The following is a 6,927-nucleotide window of genomic DNA, read 5'->3' as shown; positions in this document are numbered from 1 at the left end:
ATATCACCACTGATCCCACAGAAATACAAACTACCATCAGAGAATACTATAAACACCTCTATGCAAATAAACTAGAAAATCTAGAAGAAATTGATAAATTCCTGGACACACACACCCTCCCAAGACAACCAGGAAGAAGTCGAATCCTTGAATAGACCAATAACAAGTTCTGAAATTGAGGCAGTAATTAATAGCCTACCACCCAAAAAAATCCCAGGACCAGATGGATTCACAGTCAAATTCTAACACAGGTACAAAGAGGAACTGGTACCATTCCTTCTGAAACTATTCCAAATAAAAGAAAAGAGGGACTCCTCCCTAACTCATTTTATGAGGCCAGCATCATCCTAATACCAAACCTGACAGAGACACAACAAAAAAAGAAAATACCCCTGATGAACATCGATGCGAAAATCCTCAATAAAATACTGGCAAACCGAATACAGCAGCACATCAAAAAGCTTATCCACCAGTCGGCTTCATCCCAGGGATGCAAGGCTGGTTCAACATACTCATATCAATAAATGTAATCCATCATATAAATAGACCAATGACAAAAAACACATGATTATCTCAATAGATGCAGAAAAGGCCTTCAATAAAATTCACCTCTTCATGCTAAAAACTCTCAATAAACTAGGTATTGATGGAACTCATCTCAAAATAATAAGAGTTATTTATGACAGACCCATAGCCAATATCATACCAAATGGGCAAAAACTGGAAGCATTCCCTTTGAAAACTAGCACAAGACAAGGATGTCCTCTCTCATCACTCCTATTCAACATAGCATTGGAAGTTCTGGCCAGGCAGTCAGGCAAGATAAATAAAGGGTATTCAAGTAGGAAGAAAGGAAATCATACTGTCTCTGTTTGCAGATGACATAATTGTGTATTTAGAAAACCCCATTGTCAGCCAGTTGCAGTAGCTCATGCCTGTAATCCCAACACTGTGGGAGGCCAAGGCAGGCAGATCACGAGGTCAGCAGTTTGAGACCAGCCTGGCCAATATGGTGAAACCTGGTCTCTACTAAAAATACAAAAATTAGCTGGGCATGGTGACACACGCCTGTAATCCCAGCTATGCAGAAGGCTGAGGCAGGAGAATCACTTGAACCCAGGAGGCAGAGGTTGCAGTGATTGTGCCATTGCACTTCAGCCTGGGCGACAGAGCAAGACTCCGTCTCAAAAAAAAAAAAAAAAGAAAGAAAAGAAAAGAAAATCCCATTGTCTCAGCCCAAAATCTCCTTAAGCTGATAAGCAACTTCAGCAAAATCTCAGCATACAAAATCAATGTGCAAAAATCACAAGCATTCCTATACACCAATAACAGAGAGCCAAATCCCATTCACAATTGCTACAAAGAGAATAAAATAACTAGGAATACAGCTTAGAAGGGAAGTGAAGGACCTTTTCAAGGAGAACTACAAACCACTGCTCAAGGAACTAAGGACACAAACAAATGGAAAAGCATTCCATACTCATGGATAGGAAGAATCAATATTGTGAAAATGGCCATATTGTCCAAAGTAATATATAGATTCAATGCTATCCCCATCAAGCTACCATTGAGAATTAGAAAAAACTACTTTAAATTTCATGTGGAACCAAAAAAGAGCCCGTATAGCCAAGACAATCCTAAGCAAAAGGAAAAAGCTGGAGGCATCATGCTACCTGACTTCGAACTATACTACAAGGCTACAGTAACCAAAACAGCATGATACTGCTACCAAAACAGATATATAGACCAATGGAACAGAACAGAGGCCTCAGAAATAGCACCACACATCTACAACCATCTGATCTTTGACAAACCTGACAAAAGCAATGGGGAAAGGATTCCCTATTTAATAAATTGTGCTGGGAAAACTGGCTAGCTGTATGTAAAGCTGAAACTGGATCCCTTCCTTACACTTTATACGAAAATTAACTCAAGATGGATTAAAGACTTAAATGTAAGACCTAAAACCATAAAAACCCCAGAAGAAAACCTAGGCAGTACCACTCAGGACATAGGCATGGGCAAAACCTTCATGACTAAAACACCAAAAGCAAGTGCAACAAAAGCCAAAATTGACAATTGGGATCTAATTAAACTAAAGAGCTTCTGCACATCAGAAGAAACTATCATCAGAGTGAACAGGCAACCTACAGAATGGGAGAAAATTTTTGCAATGTATCCATCTGACAAAGGGCTAATATCCAGAATCACAAAGAACTTAAACAAATTTACAAGAAAAAAACAAACCCCATCAAAAAGTGGGCGAAGGATATGAACAGACACTTCTCAAAAGACGACATTTATGCAGCCAACAAACCTGAAAAACAGCTCATCATCACTAGTCATTAGAAAAATGCAAATCAAAACCACAATGAGATACCATCTCACCCCAGTTAGAATGGCGATCATTAAAACGTCAGGAAACAACAGATGCTGGAAAGGATGTGGAGAAATAGGAATGCTTTTACACTGTTGGTGGGAGTGTAAATTAGTTCAATCATTGTGGAAGACAGTGTGGTGATTCCTCAAGGATCTAGAACCAGAAATATCATTTGACCCAGCAATCCCATTACTGGGTATATAAATCATTCTACTGTAAAAACACATGAACACGTATGTTTATCGCAGCACTGTTCACAATAGCAAAGACTTGGAACCAACCCAAATGCCTATCAATGATAGATTGGATTCAGGAGATCGAAACCATCCTGGGTAACACGGTGAAACCCCGTCTCTACTGAAAATACAAAAAAATTAGCCGGGCATGGTGGCGGGTGCCTGTAGTCCCAGCTACTCAGGAGGCTGAGGCAGGAGAATGGCATGAACCCAGGAGGCGGAGCTTGCAGTGAGCCCAGATTGCGCCACTGCACTCCAGCCTGGGCGACAGAGTGAGACTCCATCTAAAAAAAAAAAAAAAACGACTGGATAAAGAAAATTTGGCGCATATACACTGTTATAAAGAAAGTTTTGGTGCCACAGAAGAAATAGCACTCAAATATAAAATTTTCTTTTTAATTCTCAGCAAGGCAAGTTACTTCTATAGAAGGGTGCACCCTTACAGATGGAGCAATGGTGCGTGCACACTTGGACAAGGGAGGGGAAGGGGTTCTTATCCCTGATGCATGTGGCCCCTGCTGCTGTGTCATTCCCCTATTGGCTAGGGTTAGATCACACAGGCTAAACTAATTCCTATTGGCTAATTTAAAGACAGTGACGCAATGAGTGGTTTGGCGGGAAAAACGGTTATGACAGAGCAGGTAATCAGAATGAGTCAGGGTGGAGCAGGGAATCGAAAAAGGTTGCTTTATGAGGAAGTTAAGTTTAAAAGAAGGCAAAGAATTGAACATACTGACATATTGATTCTTTGAAAAGAAATTTAGAACTCATATCTACCACCACCATGGAATACTATGTAGCCATAAAAAAGAATCAGTTCATGTCCTTTACAGGGACATGGATGAAGCTGGAAACCATTCTCAGCAAACTACCACAGGAACGGAAAACCAAACACTGCATGTTCTCACTCATAAGTGGGAGTTGAACAATGAGAACGCATGGACCCAGGAGGGGAACATCTCACACCAGGCTTGTCTGGGTTGGGGGGCTAGTGGAGGGATACCATTAGGAGAAATACCTAATGTAGATGACAGGTTGATGGGTGCAGCAAACCACCATGGCACATGTATACCTATGTAACAAACCTGTACATTCTGCACATGTATCCCAGAACTTAAAGTATAATAATTTTTTTAAAAAAAACGCTAACTTTAGGCCGGGCGCGGTGGCTCATGCCTGTAATCCCAGCACTTTGGGAGGCCAAGGTGGGCGGATCACCTGAGGTTTGGAGTTCGAGACCAGCCTGACCAACATGGAGAAACCCTGTCTGTACTAAAAATACAAAATCAGCCAGGCGTAGTGGCACATGCCTGAAATCCCAGCTACTAGGGAGGCTGAGGCAGGAGAATCAGTTGAACCTGGGAGGCGGAGGTTGTGGTGAGCCCAGATCGTGCCATTGCACTCCAGCCTGGGCAACAAGAGCAAAACTCCGTCTCAAAAAAAAAAAAGTGCTAACTTTGGTGGAAGTGTCCCAGATGTGTCTTTTTCATAGGCAGAGCAAGGACCCTCTTGGACAAAGGACAGGCAGCTTTCCTTCCTTCCCCTGTCTGTTGCTTCAGGGTGCTGGGAACAGGGAGCAAACACAACCACTCACAGCAAAGAGAGATTTCTGTTTAGATGAGAAGCTGAGGAAGGAGATGCCTAGCTGTCTCCCTGGCCGAGCAGAACCAGGAGTCCCCTGCTGTCCACTGCTGAGGCCATCGCACTGGGCTGCCTCTTGAGAGATAAGTACTGTTCAAAAAATGTACCATCCACTAAAGAGAAGATACTCATCCTCATTTGTCAGCAGGGAGATACAGATTAAAATGACAATGAGCCGGCTGCAGTGGCTCACGACTCTGATCCCAGCACTTTGGGAAGCCGAAGAGGGAGGATCACTTGAGGTCCAGATCAAGAGTTCAAGACCAACCTGGCCAAAAAGGCCAAACGCTGTCTCTACTGAAAATACAAAATTTAGCCGGGTGTGCTGGTGCATGCCTGTAGTCCCAGCTACTCGGGAGGCTGAGGCAGGAGAATAGCTTGCACCTGGGAGGCAGAGCCTGCAGAGAGCTGAGGTTGTGCCACTGCACTCCAGCCCGGACAATAGAGCAAGACTCTGTCTCAAAAAATAAAAAAGAAGTAAAGTAAAATAAAATGTCAATGTGATATACTACACCACCAAAAGGATTAGGAAGACAATACCATGGCTGGGGAAGATGTGGAACAACAGAATTCTCATACACTGCTTATGAAAATGTAAACTACTCCTATTTTGGAAAACTGTTTGGTACTCTCTCTACACATACCTATAACCTAGCGATCCCACTCACAGGTATAAACCCAATAGAATTACCCACATTCACCAAAGGACATGTATGAGAAAGTTCACAGCAGCACTAACAGTCAGAGCCAAAACTGGAAGCAAGTTGAAGGCCCATCAACAGTGGAATAATTTTTTTGTTGTTTTTTCTTTCCTTTTTTTTTTTTTTTTTTGAGACAGAGTCTTACTCTTGTCACCCAGGCTAGAGTGCAGTGACGCAATCTAGGCTCAGTGCAACTTCTGCTTCCCGAGTTCAAGCGATTCTTGTGCCTCAGACTCTCCAGTAGCAGGGACTACAGGTACCCACCACCACGCCCATCTAATTTTTGTATTTTTAGTAGAGATGGGGTTTCACCATGTTGACCAGGCTTGTCTGGTCATGCAACAACATGGATGAGCCAGTAACATAATGATCAGCAAAAGAAGCTAAACCTAAGAGGGTACTTAATGGTAGGATTCCATGGATAATGTTGAACATGGACAGTAATAACTGATAGTGGTAGAATGTCAAGGCATGGGTTACATTTGTCCCGGGATGGGGAGAGTGGCCTGGGAGTATGAGGAGTGTTGTGGTATCTTAGTAACATTCTGTTTCTTGATTTGGGTGGTAGTGACAAATATGTGTTCACACTTAGCTGTACACATCCATGCACTTTTCTATAGGAACGTTGTACTATATAGATGGTTTCTTATAAGTATGCCAAAACAGAGAAATCAAGAAAGAAAAGTATACATTCTGTCTTCATGAAACCAAGAGACACATGTAATTTCAATCATAATTTATGAAAAAGGACAGCTGATGAGAGAATAATAAATGACTTAGCCAGAGTATATCATAAGAAGCAAGATTATTTGCACCATCTTTTAAAAAAAATGTAATAGAGAAGAATTGGAGACCCCATATGCTAGGGAAGAACAGGAATTGGAAGTTCATGTAAAAAGCAGTTAGAATTAACAAGACCAGAAGTTATATATATTTGGAGAAACAACCTCAGAAACTCACAACTCCAGCCCTGTGGCATTTGGAGAGGGAATGATCAGACCAAAATGGGGACAAAATAAAGTCTGTCTTCTGAACATCCCAACCCCTTTCGCAGTGCCACTCCAGGTTTAGACTGCAGACCAGAAGACCTCTCTCTGAACTAACTCAGAGAAAAGACCTACAGAGATTGACATCTAGGGATCGCCAGTGAAAATGCCACTTGATTGATTGCCCTACAGTGAAAGCCAGCAGTTGAGTTGCTCTTAGTTCCCTATTCTTACATGCATAGCCAGCCAGCCAAGCAGTAGCAGAAGGAAAAGTCTACAACATAAAATACTGAAGTGAAAATAACTCCCAGGAAATGGACAACACAAAGAGTAGAAGATATCAAAAAATATGCCGCAAAAGTACAAGAAAAAGTATCCATTAAATAGGGGGAAAAAAGACTGTGAGAAGATAAAAGATACAGGTTTTGAAAATTACTATTAGAGGCCAGGCGTGGTGACTCACACCTGTAATCCCAGCACTTTGGGATAATTCTTTTCAATACAGTACTGCCTCCACAAAGAACTGGCCGCATGGTTCCTGTGTCTAGTGTTCCATCTATGAAATAGGGCAGTTCCTCCTACCTTTGCCACCCCAACAGGTTGTTCAAAGAACAAAGGAACTCAAAATGACCTAAGGTGCTCGATAGTCCTATGCACACGGAGGCATTGAGGGGTAACAGCTAATCCTGCTAGGGCTCAACTCCTCTCAGGATGGAGGCATTTGAAGAATCTGCTTTTCTCTATTCAGTCAGAGGCACCCATTCTAGCCCCAATTATCACTGGAGCTGCAGCAAGCCTGTCAGTTTTCTCAGAAGTCCAATTTAAAACACTACAGGTTCAATGTCTGTGTAATCCGAGAAGGGACTCACGGTGGAGCTGCAAGGGTTACTGGAGTGCTGGAGAAAGCCCAGCCCCCGCTCACCTCCTCCAACCCCAGGGCTAACTCCAGCCTACCCTGGCCTCCCCTGCAGTCTCTAAAGCAC

Source organism: Theropithecus gelada, chromosome 11, assembly GCF_003255815.1.
Source record: "Theropithecus gelada isolate Dixy chromosome 11, Tgel_1.0, whole genome shotgun sequence".
In the NCBI taxonomy this organism is placed as follows: Eukaryota; Metazoa; Chordata; class Mammalia; order Primates; family Cercopithecidae; genus Theropithecus; species Theropithecus gelada.
The sequence above is the reverse complement of the archived record's forward strand: the minus strand, read 5'-3'. Positions refer to the sequence as shown.